Source organism: Lepidochelys olivacea (genome assembly GCF_965140295.1).
Source record: "Lepidochelys olivacea isolate rLepOli2 genome assembly, chromosome: 7".
In the NCBI taxonomy this organism is placed as follows: domain Eukaryota; kingdom Metazoa; phylum Chordata; order Testudines; family Cheloniidae; genus Lepidochelys; species Lepidochelys olivacea.
In genome coordinates this window covers 72,328,301-72,347,411 of record NC_140417.1, presented here as the reverse complement: position 1 = coordinate 72,347,411, position 19,111 = coordinate 72,328,301, and the positions used below count along the sequence as shown (strand labels likewise).

At 45.1% G+C, this 19,111-nt stretch overlaps 1 protein-coding gene across 2 annotated transcripts in view; it reads left to right on the top strand.

The window, feature by feature from the left end:
- The first annotated feature begins 253 nt into the window (after window positions 1-253).
- OGDHL (oxoglutarate dehydrogenase L) overlaps window positions 254-19,111 on the top strand; it is a 116,007-nt gene continuing 97,149 nt past the window's right edge. The window contains exon 1 of one of the 2 annotated variants that reach the window (XM_084635419.1): window positions 254-352. The gene's annotated coding sequence lies outside the window, so the exon portion shown is untranslated. Of the gene's footprint in view, window positions 353-408; window positions 537-19,111 lie in introns of those variants that run through there. The other variant, XM_084635418.1, reaches the window with a different exon arrangement.

The window sequence follows — 19,111 nt, the reverse complement described above, 5'->3', positions numbered from 1 at the left end:
GCGGGGGGAGTGTGCCGTCCCGTGGGGCGGAGGGGGAGACTGCTGGCCGGGGGCAGGAGTCCGATGGGGCGAGCGGCTGGCGGGGGCGGGGTCCCGTGGGGCGGCTGGCGGGGGCGGGGACCCCTGGGGCGGCTGGCGGGGGCGGGGTCCCGTGGGGCGGAGGGCAGGTGGGCGCTCCCAGCTCTCCCGCCTTCTCTTGCCTCTGCAGCACCGCCCTGCGGACAGCGCCCAGTGCTCGCTCGCTCGCTGCCCACGCGGCCCCTCCCACCCATCGTTTGATGACCTCACCGCGCCCAGCGGACGCCGAGTATAGATTCCGAGCGCGCGGCCATCCTTCTCCCACGTGACACAGGTAATTGTCCCCTCCTCGCCCGCCCCGCAGATGGGAGACCCCCCCCCCCCGTCCCTCCACCCCCCCGTGCTGGCGCTGCGGCGGTCGGGGCCGTTCTTCCTCAGTAGCGGCCCGGCAACTCGGGGGGCTGCGCCGCGCCGCGCCGCCTCCAGGACCTGCCGGAGCCTCCCCACCCCTCGCACAGGTCTGTCACCCGCCCGGCTGCCGGAGCGGCCCGCGGGGAGACCGTGCCCTGGGCCCAAGGGGCGTCTGTCAAGGCTGTGCCCCCAGATGGGGCAGGCGGCCTGGTGTGGGGAGAGGGGGCTGGCGGGGATCAGCTGGGCATTGCACGTTAGAGAAGAGGCAGGTAACTCCCCCTGGCTGGAGGAGGAGGAGGAGGTGCAAAATACCTTTGTAAAGCAGGCTATTGATTTTAATGGTCAAGGCCTGGGCACCTCGGGTATGGGTCACTCTGGGCACAGGTGGGGCCTCTCGGTTTGCCCTGCGGGTGGGAAAAGGCTGGATGAAGAATAAAAATCCTCTTCAGAATTCCTTGGCCAGCAAAGGCTCTTTGGGGCGTGGGGCGGCATTTTAGGGATAAGTGCCTGTTTGTTAATGTTGCTGTGTACCAAGCAGAGCAGACTGCCTACAGTAGGCTGCTTCTGGACCATGGTGGCTAAGCTGGGTGTTTTATGATGATGGACTTGAGTTGCTGTAGTCTAGCCAGGTACGTAATCCAAATTAATAGGGTCACCTCTGCTTTAGGCAGTACGTATGTTTTGGACTAATGTAATTTGGCTACTACTGTGTATTCAAGTAATCCTTGATTACTCTGCATTGCATTGTGTGACCTCCCTATGGGTTGCAGCAGCACAAATATGAAAAAGAGTAAATAAATTGAAAAAGACAATCTAATAGTGTTGTCTATCACTTTAGTTTGCAAAGAGATGGAGACTTAAATGGTCATTCAAGTTTTTCTCTAAAGTTCATGATTAGAATACCGTATGTAATTACATAATACTATCTACTTCTATGGGAGGTAGTATGGCATCGTTGATAGAGTACAGATTTGGGTCTCAGAAGACCTGGATTCTATTCTCAGTGTGACCCGCTGGCTGATCTTCAGGAAGTGACTTCACCTTCCTGTGCTTGCTTTCTCATCTGCAACATGGGAATAATGATGCTTACCTCTTTTTTAAAGTGCTTTGAGATCTACTGATGAAAAGCTCTATATAAGAGCTAGGTATTTACAGTCTGGCACTTGGAATGGAAATATGTTTTTAATTGTGCCCTTAGGATTCATTTAATCCTGAATCTGTAAAGGAAAGTCTTCAATATACAGTTCTCCCCTTCTCTTATTCATCCAAGAGTTGTACTGAAAAGCAAAAGAGAATGGAAATGCTGATCCTAACTTGATTACTAGCTTTCCAAAGTGAGGGCCTTTAAGTGAGAGGCCTGCAGAGCTGAAACAATTAGAGAAGTCTGTTTAGCCTTTATTATTATGCTAAAATTTCATACATCACTATGAATGTTTTGACAATCTGATTAGCTATAATTATCCCATCTTGGGCAAGGTGAATAACAGACTGATGACATGGTTGTGTTCAGTGGTCATGGTAGGTTAATGCATTTACATTTCACACAGGAGATAGAGGGCTTGTCTTCACTACCGCACTACATTGATGCAGCTGCGCCAATGTAGTGTGTCTGGTGAAGACACGCTTATATTGTCGGGAGAGTGCTCTCTTGTCAACACCTCAATGAGAGGTAGAAGTCGGTGGGAGAGCGTCTTCCGCTGGTATAGTATGGTGTAGACAGCACTTTAAGTCGATGTAACTTACATCGCTCAAGGGGATGGTTTTTTCACACCCCTGAATGACATAAGTTACATTGACTTAGGTGGTAGTGTAGACAAGCCTTTGAAGAACAAAAGTGACTTTCGTTCTCCTTTCTTTCAAGTACTTGTCCTAACTACTCCAGGAAACTGGTGATAGTAGTAATTATTGTGATGCTACCAACTTTATTGTCCACTAAAACATACCAACTTGGCTTTGTTTGTTTGTAAAAGATAGGGTAGTATTTTCATTTCCTGACTTATTTTTTCCCACTATGTGTTAATTGGGTTTTGCTTGCATATAGAGGACTTCAAGTATTTATTGTGTGTGAATAAATTGTTTGGCTACCCCCTCCCCTAAAAAACGCAACCCAAACCGTTAAGGGAAATGGATATTTCTACATTTAGTACAGTTCCTCTCTGCAGGAAAAAATAAGGATTTAGTTTTGCAGTGATGTCTGAGCATTTTTCTGAAGCAATCCTCCTTCCCTTCCCTATTCTCCTATCTGCTTCTGTGATCGAAGGCTTCTTATTCATACCTCTCTTATTCAGTTCAAATATCTATAAGGCACCAGCTTCTATGGGGTTTTTTCTACCTTTATCCATTCTTCTGCACCAACCATATGTTATAGAGAATTATGCTGTTGAGGAAACTCTTAAGAGGGAGTTGCATGGAATGCATTTTGAAAATTAACCATGCTAAGGGACAGATGTTTTTCTGAAGCTTGGGCCAGACTGTTAATGTTCTTCATGGAGACTTTATACCACAGAGATCTAAAAGAACCACAAAATACACCTGGTGTTTTAGGAGGAGAATGAGGTCAGTACAGTCTATGCCATCCTTAAGTCTAATGAGCAATTAAAACCATCAGTATATCAGAAGATTACCATTGATACCAGACCTACTGTGCCACAACCTTTCCCTTCCACCTCTGCTTCCTCTAAAAGGAAGATTAGACACAGGGCTGTGGTAATTGACAATCTTGTCAATGTCAAAAGCTAGTTTCTCCTGCAAGGGTTGAAAACTAGTTTATCTTGAGCTGTATTACAGTACAGACATGTAGGCTTTCAGACTTAAATCCCCTAATGCTGTCTGTCTTCCTCCACTATTTTAATGCTGGAGTGGTTTATTTTGTTTAATAAATATCAAGTTTGCTTTTCCTTCCTGTTCAGTACTCCCTTCTCATTTTTCAATCCCTGGTAGAGATTTAATTAATATTTTCCTTTTGGTTGCTCCTAACTCAGCATGCTCCCTTGCCAATCACTGTTTTCATTTCAAGGTTGATTTAGGAGGCATTGTGAAATGGAATAATCCTAACTGCTTCTTGATTCTGTCTGTTGCCCTTTGTGCTGGTTTTTGAATGATGGGCTCAGGGCTGAGTAGGCCAGAATGCTCTGTGATCACACTTGTGGTCTCTGATTTGCTAAGTGTTGATGCTGACAGCTGTTGTCTGTGCTGGAGAGCAGCAAGAACAAGGAGGAACCGGGAGGACATTAGATTTATTGAGCAAAATTAATCCTTAATGTAAACCTGTTGACTTTGGAGTTACATCAGAGATGGCTTTGTCCACTTCTGTTTCATATCTGTGTAAAATGAGGTATCACTTTTTTGTTAGTCAGGGATAATATGTCTAGTAACATTTTTGCCTCCGCAATAATCTTTATACCGTCCTGGAGGACAACTAATCTGTCTTTGAGTTTGTGGATTATGTAGTTGTTAATTGGATTATCTCTTAAAATGGGACACTGACCCTCTTTTGAAATTTAAGCAGAACAAGTGGAAGATGGCTGAAGTCACTTGTAGACACCTTGCTTCTCTTTTTTCTCTGCTGGAATATTTAAGGGATACAATCAACTTGAGATCTAGTCCATATTTTTTAAAAATGAGGTAAAAGTAGCTTTTGGTGTTACATCTGCCATGAATACCCCGGTCAAGTTTTGTGCTTTTACCATCACTTCCTTATTTTTAAAATGTTTTTCTTTTGCAGTTGCTCTCGGCTCTTTGCTATAACAATATTACCAATACTTGTAGCATAGGTAGGTGAAATATCTTCCAATATATAGGTATGGTTTTTAAGTTGATAGTGACCCTTTAAGGACTAATTCAGTGTGCATGCTTTGTATCCCTGTATTTTTTCATGCCTTTATTTATGCATGCATACCAATGAGCAAAGTGATGTATAAGCAAGGATTTGTACCCACTTACCTCTTGGCTTTCTTGTTCCTGCTGTGAAGTCATACGCCTCATTGTGACGTATCCGTTCTTTCCTTGATAACACATTGACATGAGAAATAGAGGACTTTTACATTATGCTGTGGCAGATGATATGCTATGCACATCATTGCTTTTAATGCCATTATATTAAATAAACTATGTACTAAAAATACCACTTAGAGGTCTAAAAATATATTCTTAACTCTGCCAATGTGATCCCAAATGGCTTTGGATTTTTGTATGACTATCATCTGTTTCCAAAAATATTTATTAATTATTGGTATTACCATAGCACCTGAGCGCTCTAGTATGACTAGGAGTCTGTTTTGCTAGGCACTGTACAAACACAAAACAAAAAGACCGTTCCTGCCTCAAAGAGCTTACAATAAAAGTATATAATAACAGATGGGAGCACAAGGAAACAATGAGGCTGCGTTAGTCAGTTTGATAGCTAGTCATCTCAGCCTACCAGGGCCATAACTGTTAATTTTTATGTAGGCATCATGGAAAAGGAATTTTAAGGAAGGATATGAAGGATGATGTTTTTGGCAAGCTCCTCCCAAGTCTGAGGGGCATCACGGGAGAAGATATGAAGATGTTTGTTTGAAGATATAACAAGCTGGTGATGGAGGTTGGCATTATGGGCATATCAGAGTTAACATCTCGATAGTGAATTAGAGATGATAGGTAATGTGGGGGTAGACTGTGAAGGGCCTTAAGCGGATGTCTACACTGCAGCTAGGAGGTGTGATTCCCAGGATGGGTGGACAGACATACTGGGTCAGCTTGAGTTAGCATGCTAAAGTAGCAGTGTGGATGTTGCAACACTGGCAGTGGCTCAGACTAGCCTCTCAAACTTGGACCCAGGGGGTCAGGTGGGCTTGGACTTGGGCAGCTAAACTGAGCTATATTAAGCAGAGCCAGCATGAGTTTGTCTACCTGTGCTGGGAATCACACTTCCCAGCTGCAGTGTGAGCATACCATGAGAGTGAAGACAAGCAGATTGTTTCATGCAACAGAGAGGGGGAGAACCAGTGGAGGAATGCAGAGAGAGGGGTGACGAAGTCAAAGTAATGGGCTAGGACAACAATTTTAGCAAGAGCATTCTGAATGGATATGAGTGGACCAAGATTGTATTTGTCAAGGTCAGAGAGAAGGATGTTGCAGTAACTGAGATGAGAGCCCGAATGAGAGTTCTAGCTGTGTGGAGGAATAGGAAAGGCTGTATCTAGTAATGTTATGAAAGAATTGACATGATACACTGGGAATATGAAACCCTCATTGATGTCAATGAATGCTGAGGGCTCTAGGCATAGATACCATAGCACATGCACTACATATTGTAGGACTAGTATCTCGTAAACTAGCTTATCAGTTCCTTTTAAGATGATCATATTAGCTTAGTGGTCACTGTGAACAGTGGCAAAGTACATAGGGGTAAGGATTGTATTTTCAAGATGGCTGTAATTTCACAAAGTCAAGTTGCTGTTTTTATATTCATGTTTCATATTGGGAACCTGGTGTACTCTGACCTCAGAGTCTTTGCATGGTGACTCAGCATCCTGGATATAGTCTTTCCTGACTTCTGATCCATTATTAGAATAGTTTTTCTGTCCTTGAGATTCAGAGTGACAGGGCATGTTTGTGTCTCATGACAGAGGAGGGACTACATAGTAGGCCTTTTAGTGATGATGATACTCCTTTTTAGTAGTAATACTACTAGTAATACTCTTTGAGTAGTCATTAAAAATAGGCTTAAATAGGAAACTAGCTTCAGCATTTACTTTGGAGGGAGTAGTGTACCTTCTTAGTAATAAGATTTTTTGCGTTGCCCTACATCTGAAAGCACTGTTCAAACACTAACTCATCTTTGCCATAACCTTGTGAAATAATTACTAGTTATCTATTTTAAAGGGGAGGAAACCGAAACAGGTTAAATGGTTTGGGCAAGGCCAGCCAAAAGCAAAATCAAGGTTAAAATGCAGAAGTTCCTGGCTTCCAGCCCCGTGCTTAGTCCACCAGACAGTATTCCCAATTATTTTCAGTCGTTGTTGGCATGTTGATCTTACTGAGGAGGACTCCATTCATTTCATCTTGTACTTCTGTAAGCATGTCCTCCTTTTCTCCTTATTGATCTTCCATATGGTTAGATTGGTGCATGCTTTGCATTATATTCTTCCTAGCTGAAATGAGTAGTGCAGGTGAGAGTATTTGGCAACTGCATATCTTGTTGTTCGTTTCCAGTATGGCCACAAGGATATCCTTCTGTGTGCCCCTAGCAGGCTGAAACAGATACTACTTTTGCTCCAGAGGGAACTCTGTGCACACACAGAATTCATGTCCCCCACAGATGTTTTTTTCTCTGCAGAAAATGCATTCTGGTGGAGAGGCACTGCAATTACTCCTTTTGCTCACCAGTGGCTGCTTTGGTGCCAGAACACAGGGAAGGCAGCTCACTGGTCAGAGCAGCCAATAGGGAGGTGGACAAGCTGCGTTCTTCACATCACCCTGCCTGCAGAGCCAGGGGAGGAGGCATGGGATATGGTGGAGACAGTCAGCATAGGGCTGTTGGGGTGGGTCACATAGACTGGGGTTCAGAAGGGCTAGTGGGAGAGAGAGACTGGGATGGGTGCTGACTGGGAGTGGGGGTGCAGGGACAGGAGGATGGGGTGCATGAGTGGGGGTGCAAGGACACGTGGGGGGGGGAAAGGGGTGCATGGGGATGGAGTCAGATGTGCCTGACTGAATGGGAGAGGCTAGGGGTCAACCAGGGTCTGCATGGGAGAGGCTCCCCAATTCCCTAATAATCCCTCTTCTCTCCCCCCCCCCCCGAAAACAAACAAACAAACAACCTGTTCCATACTTTTCCCACCCACAACCAGCAATCCCCCAGGTTTGCTCCCAGGCTCCTTCCCAGCAATTACTTCCCTCTCCCTCAGTTCTTCCATTACCCTTGTCTCCCCCAAGCCTTTGCACTGCTTCTGAGTCATGTGGGAAATAAGTTTCTGTATTGTAGTTTAAGTGAATTATTACTCAAAGTTCTGTGTTAACATGCCTAGTAAGAAATCTTTTTCAAAAAATATTTCCTGAACCTTTTTTGTTGTCCGTTTTGTTACGGACATACTTGCTGACAGGTATTTTGAAATAAATTACCAAAATAATTGAAACTGGCGTGTTTATATTGTGTTGTTTTGACAAATAAAATATGCAGAATTTTAAATTATTGTGTTCAGAATTTGTAATTATTGGGTGCCGAATTCCCCCAGGAGTATTCTTTACACTCAGGCTTATTCTTTAATGTGGAGACAGTGGAGAAACCGTGTATCACAGTTCTTGATCCAGAGAGAATGTATAGCACAGTTGCCTGCTGCCCTCCGTGTGTGAGGTGCAGTATCCACAGAACTGTAAGATCTGTAACAATGAAAGGAAAAATGATGGTGTGGAATGCACACCGGACTAAATTGCCCTATGTCTTTCTTTAATATATGTTTGCCTGATAAGGGGATTTTGTAGCCTGTATCTAACAATGATGCAGGGCTTTCCTTTCTTTTGATAGTTGTCAACAGAGAAATGAGTGATAACTGAGAACTGTTTAAGCATATTTTACTAAATGCTCAAAAATCCATAACTGAGAGAGAGACTATACTGGTTTTAAAAGAAATCAGCCTGCTTTGGGATGAAGTGACATCAGTGGAATAAAGGGAAAGTTGATAGCACTGAATATAAATTAGAAGCTAGGAATTGTAGAAAACCAGTAAAGCAAGCAAAAGGACATATGGAGAAATCAATGGCTAGCAGAGTTAAGGACAATAAGGAGGAGTGTAAGTATATTAGGAATAAAGGGAACCCTAACAATGGTATTGGTTCATTACTAGATAGAAATGAAATTTTCAGTAATAATGTAGAAGGCAAAAGTGTTCTAATATATATTTCTGTTCTGGTTTTAGAGAAAAAGGATGTTTTAAATAATTAAAAACTGGCTGATAGCTCTCAAAATTAAGTGTAGGCAGGGAATCTTCATAATCAAAGCTGGTGTGTTTCTAGGGGTGTCCCTCAGGGGTCAGTTCTTGGCTGTATGCTATTTATCATTTTTATTAATGATCTGAAAGAACTCACAAAATAATGACTGATAGAGTTTGCAGATGAAACACAGATTGGGGGAGTGGTAAGTAATGAAGAAGGCAGGTCACTGATACAGAGCCATCTGGATTGCTTGATAAGCTGGGTGCAAGCAAACAATATGTGTTTGAGTATGGTAAAAGGAAAAGTCATACATCTAGGAATAAAGAATACGGGCCATACGTACTCTGACCTGGGAAGCAATGACTTTGAAAAAGACTTGGGGGTCATGGTGGCTAATCAGCTGAATGTGAGTTCCCATTGTGATGCTGTGGCCAAAGAGGCTAATGTGATATAGAAACAGGGGAGTATTAAATAGGAATAGGGAGGTTGTATTACCTCAGCATTTGGAACTGGTGCAACTGCTGCTGGAATATTGTGTCCTGTTCTCATGCCCCCAATTCAAGAAGGATGTTGACAAATTGGAGAGAAGAGCCATGAGAATGATTAAAGGACTGGAAAAACATGCCTTATAGTGATATACTGAAGGAGCTTCCTCTGTTTAGTTAACGAAAAAGGAAATTGAAGAGGTGATTTGATCAGTGTATACCTACCTAGGTGGAGAATAGAAATTTGATAATAGAGGATCTTCGATCTTGCAGGGAAAGGTTTAACAAGATCCAATAGCTGGAAGTTGAAACTAGACAAATTCAGACTGAAAAAAACATTTTTAACAGTGAGGGTAATTATCCATTAGAACAGTTTACCAAGGGCTGTGGTGAATTCTCCATCACAAGATTGGATGTTTTTAAAAAGAGAGATAGGCCATTGGACTCCATTGTATTAATTTGTTTGAATTAGACCATGTTGTGCAGAACGTCGGACTAGAGAATCACAATGGTCCCTTGTGATGGGGTGGACTAGGCCCAGAGGCCCCCGCTACACCTGTCCCAGGACAGGAGCAGTGAAGCAAAGTCTTCAAAATGTGAGTTCAATCCCTGAGGGGGCCATTTAGGGATCTGGGGCAAAAATTGGACATTGGTCCTGCTTTGAGCAGGGGGTTGGACTAGATGACCTCCTGAGGTCCCTTCCAACCCTGATATTCTATGATTCTAAGTGGCTTAGAAAGACTATTCAGGAGGTTGCAACGGGCTAGCCAATCAGAAGATTGCAGGCTAGCATAAAAGGAGCTGCAGTGCAGACCAGAGTCAGTTCCTTGCTAGAGCCAGAGTAGTGCAAATGGTGTTCCTGGCTGGTGAAAGGGAACTGCAGCACCATGGGCAGCTCAGTGCTAGGAGGGAATGGAGGAGGGAGGAAGAGGTGCTCCTGGTTGGCTGCAGGAGCTGAAAGGCTGGATGGGAACCAGGGAAGCAAGTAAGGACCTCCTGACTGTCTGCAGGAGCTGCACGTGCTAAGATAGATAGTTGCTGGCAGGGACTGGGGGGCAAGTAAGGTGTTCCTGGCTGGCTCCTGGGACTCGACAAAGCTAAGGGCCGCTGAGAAGTGGCCTAGGGAAATGTAGTTAGTTAAAAGGGATGTGGCACATGGCGGCTGCTACTTAAAGGGTCCCTGAGTTGTGACCAGGAGTAGTAGGAGGGCCTGCTCCTCTGGGGAGGTAGTTATTCCCTGAGAGAAGGGCTCAGAAAGGGCAAAACCATTGCCTCCAGGGAGGAAGCCCTGAGGGTATGGCCTGATACCAGGGCCAGGACTGTTTAAAGACTTCAGACACACCCAACCAGAAGGGGTGCTTGTGAGGGGTGGGTGCGACCCCGTTACATTCCTTCAGGCTTTATGATCTTTGAATCTAAGCTGGAGAAAGTTGACGTGTGGCGGTGTGAGTACTCCCTACAGTGGATTGCATATATGTTAGAGGAAAATGTTGTTATTGAAGTCTGACCCAAGCCCATCTGAGCCTGGTGCTTTGTACATCATAAGGGATTTCACAGCAATTACGAGGCTATCCTTTTTAATGGTCCTAGAAGTGCTGCTGCTTGAACGTCAGTGAGATTAGTTGGTGTAGCTTTTGCTAAACCACCTTGCATGCTGGTGATTCCGTCAGGGGATTCTTCCTGCTTACCGTAGAGAACCTTTTCTAATTACACAAAGTTATTTCCTCTGCTTTGCTGGTTAATGTGTTTTGTACTGGTTGAAGGATTTAGGAGATCAGGCTGGATGATGGTTGCTTTCTCATTTGCTAGCCTTATTTTCCATATTCCTATGTTCATAATAATCTTGTTTTACATATTTTGCCATTTTTTAATGTAATAGTTGTCCTGTTTTTTGCTGTGGAGATTTTAGCATCTTTATATTTTTCTTGCACTATGTTCATGAATGATTTCCTTTCCCCTTCTCCTGCACCCTCCCCCGCCCTCCAAAAAAAACCCCAAAACAAAACACCCACACACTTTTTCTAGGAGCTGAACCTTCTGTACTTTTTCTGGTCTGAGGTGAAGGCATTAATTTTGCCCCAAGGGTTATCACAGTGGGTACTTGTGTTAGCTCTCCAGTATTACCAAAATGCAAAAGATTTTTTAAATATTTAATAGCAATTGGGCTAAAAGCATGCATCTCCTTAAGAGTAAGTTACTTGACCTTTGTGACTTAGGATAACATCTTTGGGGCTGCTTGCAGCAGAGGGAGAGACATCTGGAATCAGGAGAAGGTTTGAGAAAAATGAGGGGAGGATTTTCATGCCTATCATTTTCATTGGATCTCTTTTAGGCATGAGGAGATGATCTGTTGTGGAGCATGCTTGGAGCAGGAACAAAGCAGGTGTTTGTGTGCGTGCTTCAGATGTGCATAGGAATAGTTCTTTCATTACCTCACATGTCTGTCAACACTTGCCTTCTGAGTGCACAGGGCTGAATCTGTCTATGGTAAGAAGTAGTGTTATACCAATTGTCAAGGTTCCTCCCCCACTCTGAACTCTAGGGTACAGATGTGGGGACCTGCATGAAAAACCTCCTAAGCTTATCCTTACCAGCTTAGGTTAAAACTTCCCCAAGGTACAAAATATTACCCCCGTTATCCTTGGAATGGCCGCTACCACCACCAAACTAATACTGGTTACTGGGGAAGAGCTGTTTGGACGCGTCCTTCCCCCCAAAATACTTCCCAAAACCTTGCACCCCACTTCCTGGACAAGGTTTGGTAAAAAGCCTCACCAATTTGCCTAGGTGACTACAGACCCAGACCCTTGGATCTTAAGAACAATGAACAATCCTCCCAACACTTGCACCCCCCCTTTCCTGGGAAATGTTGGATAAAAAGCCTCACCAATTTGCATAGGTGACCACAAACCCAAACCCTTGGATCTGAGAACAATGAAAAAGCATTCAGTGTTTTACAAGAAGACTTTTAATAAAAAATAGAAGTAAATAGAAATAAAGAAATCCCCCCTGTAAAATCAGGATGGTATATATCTTACAGGGTAATTAGATTCAAAAACATAGAGAACCCCTCTAGGCAAAACCTTAAGTTACAAAAAAGATACACAGACAGAAATAGTTATTCTATTCAGCACAATTCTTTTCTCAGCCATTTAAAGAAATCATAATCTAACACATACCTAGCTAGATTACTTACTAAAAGTTCTAAGACTCCATTCCTGTTCTGTCCCCGGCCAAGACGACTACAGACAGACCCACAAACCCTTTGTTTCTCTCCCTCCTCCCAGCTTTTGAAAGTATCTTGTCTCCTCATTGGTCATTTTGGTCAGGTGCCAGCGAGGTTACCTTTAGCTTCTTAACCCTTTACAGGTGAGAGGAGCTTTCCCCTGGCCAGGAGGGATTTCAAAGGGGTTTACCCTTCCCTTTATATTTATGACACGCCCCCCAAATCTCAGCTAGGGTGAAACACTGGCTGGGATTTCTTCCTGGAGCTCTAGGAAAACAGAGTTAATAAGACACATGCATCTCTAAATATACTACCAAGTACATAAAGACTAACAATATTTTCCACATCTCAAGGACGATTTTAACCAGTTGATTCTGGGAAACTTTCACGGGAGAGTGCATCAGCCACTTTGTTAGAAGCTCCTGAGATGTGTTGGATGTTGAAATCAAAATCTTGGAGAGCTAAACTCCACCGAAGAAGTTTTTTGTTAGTTTCTTTGACGGTGTGAAGCCACTTTAGTGCAGCATGGTCGGTTTGCAGGTGGAAACGCCGTCCCCAAACATATGGGCGTAGCTTTTCCAGAGCGTAGACAATGGCATAACATTCTTTTTCAGTGACTGACCAGTTGCTTTCCCTCTCAGACAGTTTTTTGCTGAGAAACACTACAGGGTGGAATTCTTGATCAGGTCCTTTCTGCATTAAAACTGCTCCCACACCACGCTCGGATGCATCTGTGGTTACTAGGAACGGTTTGTCAAAGTCTGGGGCCCTTAGTACAGGGTCAGACATGAGTGTCGCTTTAAGCTTGTTAAAGGCCTTCTGACACTTTCCGGTCCACTGAACAGCATTTGGCTGTTTCTTTTTGGTTAGGTCTGTCAGTGGGGCAGCGATTTGGCTGTAGTGCGGTACAAATCGTCTGTAATAACCGGCCAAGCCTAAGAAGGATTGAACCTGTTTCTTTGACTTTGGGACAGGCCACTTTTGGATAGCATCCACTTTGGCCTGTAGGGGGCTGATAGTTCCTTGACCCACCTGGTGTCCAAGGTAAGTCACTCTGTTTAGGCCTATTTGACACTTCTTAGCCTTAACAGTTAGTCCTGCCTCCCTTATGCGCTCAAGGACTTTTTGTAGATGTTCCAGGTGGTCTGCCCAGGAATCCGAAAATATGGCCACATCGTCAAGGTAGGCGACTGCATATTCTCCTAATCCCGCTAGGAGACCATCTACAAGTCTTTGGAAAGTGGCGGGTGCATTTCGCAGCCCGAAAGGGAGTACATTAAATTCATACAGCCCGAGATGTGTGATGAAGGCTGACCTTTCCTTGGCAGATTCATCTAGCGGTACCTGCCAGTACCCCTTGGTTAAGTCCAAGGTAGAGATGAACTGGGCCCGTCCCAGTTTCTCTAATAGTTCATCAGTGCGTGGCATTGGATAGTTGTCTGGGCGAGTTACAGCATTTAGCTTACGGTAGTCCACGCAAAAACGTATTTCCCCATCTGGTTTGGGAACTAGAACCACTGGAGATGCCCATGCACTTTCAGAGGGGCGGATTACCCCCATCTGTAACATATCCTGGATCTCCCGTTCTATAGCAGTTTTAGCTTGAGGAGACACCCGGTAAGGTTGGACCCTAATTGGGTGAGCATTACCTGTGTCAATGGAGTGGTATGCCCGTTCAGTCAGTCCTGGGGTGGCTGAGAACGTTGGCGCGTAGCTAGTGCACAGCTCCTGGATCTGCTGTCGCTGCATACGCCCAAGGGTCATGGAGAGGTTCACCTCTTCCACACCACCAGCACATTTCCCTTCGTAGTAGACACCTTCAGGCCACTCAGCATAGTCTCCTCCCTGGGCTGTAAACTGACAAACCTTTAATTCTCTGGAATAAAAGGGCTTTAGAGAATTAATATGATACACCTTAGGCTTTCGGTTGGAGGTGGGGAATGCTATGAGATAATTAACAGCTCCCAGGCGCTCCTGGACCACGAATGGCCCTTCCCACGATGCTTCCATTTTATGGGCCTGGAGCGCCTTTAAGACCATGACCTGGTCTCCTACTTTGAAGGAACGCTCTCTGGCATGTTTATCATACCAGGCTTTTTGCTCTTTTTGAGCATCCTGTAAGTTTTCTCTAGCAAGGGCTAAAGAGGTTCGGAGGGTGTTTTGTAGGTTGGTTACAAAGTCCAGAATGTTAGTTCCTGGAGAAGGTGTAAATCCCTCCCATTGCTGCTTCACCAACTGCAATGGCCCCTTAACCTCACGGCCATATACAAGTTCAAATGGGGAAAACCCTAAACTGGGATGTGGTACAGCTCTGTAGGCAAAGAGCAACTGCTGCAATACTAGGTCCCAATCATTGGAGTGCTCATTTACGAATTTACGTATCATGGCCCCCAAAGTTCCATTAAACTTCTCCACCATGCCATTTGTTTGATGATGGTAAGGAGTGGCAACCAAGTGATTTACCCCATGAGCTTCCCAAAGGTTTTTCATAGTTCCTGCCAGGAAATTAGTCCCTGCATCTGTGAGGATGTCGGAGGGCCAACCTACCCTGGCAAAAATGTCTGCTAGTGCCTGGCACACACTTTTAGTCCTGGTGTTGCTTAGAGCTACTGCTTCCGGCCATCGGGTGGCAAAATCCATGAAAGTCAGTATGTACTGCTTTCCTCTGGGTGTCTTTTTCGGAAAAGGACCCAGAATATCCACAGCTACTTGCTGAAATGGAACTTTAATGATGGGGAGTGGCTGGAGAGGAGCTTTGACCTGGTCTTGGGGTTTTCCCACTCTTTGGCACACCTCACAAGACTGGACATAGGTAGAAACATCCTTGCCCATTCCCTCCCAGTGGAATGACCCCCCCAAACGGTCTTTGGTCCTGTTCACCCCAGCATGGCCACTAGGGTGATCATGGGCTAAGCTCAAGAGCTTGGCCCGGTATTTAGTTGGAACTACCAACTGTCTCTGAGGATGCCAGTCTTCCTGGTGTCCCCCAGAAAGAGTTTCCTTGTATAAAAGTCCTCTTTCTACAACAAACCTGGATCGATTAGAAGAGCTGAGAGGCGGTGGGTTGCTCCGTGCCGCCGTCCAAGCTCTCTGGAGGCTTTCATCTGCTTCCTGTTCGGTCTGGAACTGTTCCCTTGATGCTGGAGACATCAGTTCCTCATGGGATTGTGGACCTAGGCTTGGTCCCTCTGGAAGCGATATAGGGGATGGAGCTGTTTCTGTTGACTGTGAACCGCTCTCCGCTGGTGTACTATGTTGGGATTCAGGCTCCGGCTGAGCCTCTTGTGTAGGGTTATCGGCTGCTGCCAGTTCAGGTTCGGTGGGGCCCTCTGGTGTTGAGGTTGCAAGTACTGGATTCAGTGCTGACACGGGGTCTGGTGTTGGTTGTTCGGCTGGTTCCGGTTCTGGGACTGGTTCCGTCTGGGTCTCTGGGACTGGATCCACTACTGCTGTTGCAGACATTGGCCTGGGGTCCAGGTCCATCACCTCTGACTGGGTCCTGATAGAAGTTTCCAGAACAGAGCTAGGCCTCACGGCTTGTTTAGCCTGGTTGCGGGTGACCATTCCCACCCTCTTGGCCTGCTTCACATGATTGGCCAAGTCTTCCCCCAACAGCATGGGGATGGGATAATCATCATAGACTGCAAAAGTCCACATTCCTGACCAGCCCTTGTACTGGACAGGCAACTTGGCTGTAGGCAAATTGAAAGAGTTGGACTTGAAGGGTTGAATCGTCACTTGGATCTCTGGGTTGATTAAATTGGGGTCCACTAAGGAAGCATGGATAGCTGACACTTGTGCTCCGGTGTCCCTCCACGCGGTGACCTTCTTCCCGCCCACACTCACAGTTTCCCTCCGCTCCAAGGGTATCTGGGAGGTATCTGGGCCTGTGGACCTCTGGTGTGATTCCGGTGCAATGAACTGTAATCTGTTGGGGTTCTTGGGGCAGTTGGCCTTTACATGCCCCAGCTCGTTACACTTAAAACATCGTCCAGCTGACGGGTCACTGGGGCGAGGAGGGTTGCTGGAGAACGGGGGGGTGGGACGATAAGGGGTCTGGAGGGTTCTTTGGGAGGTAGGTGGGGCTTTGGGCGGCCCCCGGTAATAGGGTGTGGTCTGGGGTGGTCCCTTCTGGTCTCCGCTCCAACTGCGACCAGTTTTCTTCTTCTCTGCCACCTCCACCCATCTGGCTCCAATCTCTCCTGCCTCAATTACAGTTTTGGGTTTCCCATCTAGGATGTATCTTTCTATTTCCTCAGGAACACCCTCTAAGAATTGTTCCATTTGCATTAGGAAGGGCAAATTTACTGGAGATTCAACACTTGCTCCTGATATCCAGGCATCCCAATGTTTTACAATGTGGTAGGCATGTCGGGTAAATGACATGTCTGGTTTCCACCTTAGGGCTCTGAACCTCCGACGAGACTGCTCGGGTGTTATCCCCATTCTGACTCTCGCCCTGGATTTAAACAGTTCATACTTGTTCATGTGTTCTTTAGGCATTTCAGCTGCCACCTCAGCTAAGGGTCCACTGAGCTGCGGCCTCAGCTCTACCATGTATTGGTCAGTAGAGATGTTGTACCCAAGGCAGGCCCTTTCGAAGTTTTCTAAGAAGGCCTCAGTATCATCACCTGCCTTGTAGGTGGGGAACTTTCTGGGATGGGAAGTGGTACCTGGAGAAGGATTGCTAGGGTTTGTTGGTATATTCTGCTGGGCCTTTATCCTCTCCATCTCCTCCACATGCTTCCTCTCTTTTTCCTTCTCCTCCTCCTTCAGCCGCATGAGTTCTATCTGTCTTTCATGTTCCCTTTGTTTTTCCTCAGCCTGCAATTTGGCTAATTCCAGCTGTAGTCGAGCTGAGGATTTGGCCATTCTAACCTCTCTGTTTTTAACTAACTTTACACCCGAGGTTTAGAAATAAACAAACAAAACTTGGCTGTAAAATTTTGCTGTGCTGGAATAGAATACCTATTCTCTGATAGTGATTGTCAGCCTACAGAAAAAGACAATTCCCTTGTCTCTGCTCTGGGCCCAAATTAAAGCAAAAAACCTCCAACTACTTGGAAAACTGCTTACCCAGCCCAAAGAAAAAAAAAATTTCTTTTCAAACCTGTGCTCCTTGTAAAACAAAAAAAAATCAAAATCCTAAAAAAAAACCCTGCCACTTTTGTCTCCAGGCAAATGGGTAGAGCACACACCCCCTATTTACTTTTAGGAAGAAAAGAAAAAAAAAAACCTCTGGGTTGGAAGACTGTGAATTTCCCTGCAGGAGTTAAGTACCCTGCCTCCAGGCAAGAAAACCTGCAATTCACAAGATAATCCCCTTTTGTCTCTGCTTGGCCACAAAGCAGAGAGAAACCAAGCTGCTTTCAGTTTCAAAGCTGCCTTCTGGACTTCCTAAAAATTCCTTTTTAAAATCTGTATTTCTAGTTCAAAAAATCTCAACTGGATCTCAAAATGATTTCAGGTTAATCCCACCACTGTGCCACCATGTCAAGGTTCCTCCCCCACTCTGAACTCTAGGGTACAGATGTGGGGACCTGCATGAAAAACCTCCTAAGCTTATCCTTACCAGCTTAGGTTAAAACTTCCCCAAGGTACAAAATATTACCCCCGTTATCCTTGGAATGGCCGCTACCACCACCAAACTAATACTGGTTACTGGGGAAGAGCTGTTTGGACGCGTCCTTCCCCCCAAAATACTTCCCAAAACCTTGCACCCCACTTCCTGGACAAGGTTTGGTAAAAAGCCTCACCAATTTGCCTAGGTGACTACAGACCCAGACCCTTGGATCTTAAGAACAATGAACAATCCTCCCAACACTTGCACCCCCCCTTTCCTGGGAAATGTTGGATAAAAAGCCTCACCAATTTGCATAGGTGACCACAAACCCAAACCCTTGGATCTGAGAACAATGAAAAAGCATTCAGTGTTTTACAAGAAGACTTTTAATAAAAAATAGAAGTAAATAGAAATAAAGAAATCCCCCCTGTAAAATCAGGATGGTATATATCTTACAGGGTAATTAGATTCAAAAACATAGAGAACCCCTCTAGGCAAAACCTTAAGTTACAAAAAAGATACACAGACAGAAATAGTTATTCTATTCAGCACAATTCTTTTCTCAGCCATTTAAAGAAATCATAATCTAACACATACCTAGCTAGATTACTTACTAAAAGTTCTAAGACTCCATTCCTGTTCTGTCCCCGGCCAAGACGACTACAGACAGACACACAAACCCTTTGTTTCTCTCCCTCCTCCCAGCTTTTGAAAGTATCTTGTCTCCTCATTGGTCATTTTGGTCAGGTGCCAGCGAGGTTACCTTTAGCTTCTTAACCCTTTACAGGTGAGAGGAGCTTTCCCCTGGCCAGGAGGGATTTCAAAGGGGTTTACCCTTCCCTTTATATTTATGACACCAATAAAATAAAAACCATCAGGACCTTATTAAAGGGAATAAGACAAAATGTCACATTTATTGTGAATACAAAAAGAATCATAGTAGGCAGTCAGTTATAGCTATAACATTTCATTCAGTTTCTCGCACGCACGCGTTCTGCAGCTGCTGTATACTTACCAGTCCTGAATGTAGCATGAGTTCTAGGCTTGGGTTCGTAGCTTGTGGCGGCTAACTGGCCAGGAAAGCCGGGCACAAGGAAGAGCTGGGTCTCTGTTGGCCATGCACCAATTCCCTTTGGGCAGCAGAATGTTACCCTTCAAAATCTTCCATCTCACCCATCCTTTTTGTAGGCTTTAATTTGAATCCAGAGTCTATAGGTCTTGCTGTGTCACGCTGCCTCTGGGTTTGGTGTGATGGATCACCCGTCAATTGCAGACATGACTTTCAGCCTAGGACCTGGCTTTGATGTTTCTTCTATTATACTTTTGTTCTTTTCTTTTGAGGGTGGACTCCTCTTGCTTTGTCAGGGCTGTTGTCCGCATCTTCAGCCGTTGGGTGTATACACTTTATTTCATCAGGACAGGCTGGGGCTGGAGGTTGATTCCATCATCCACCCATACCTCATTCACATATCTAAACTAGTAAGATTACAGCAG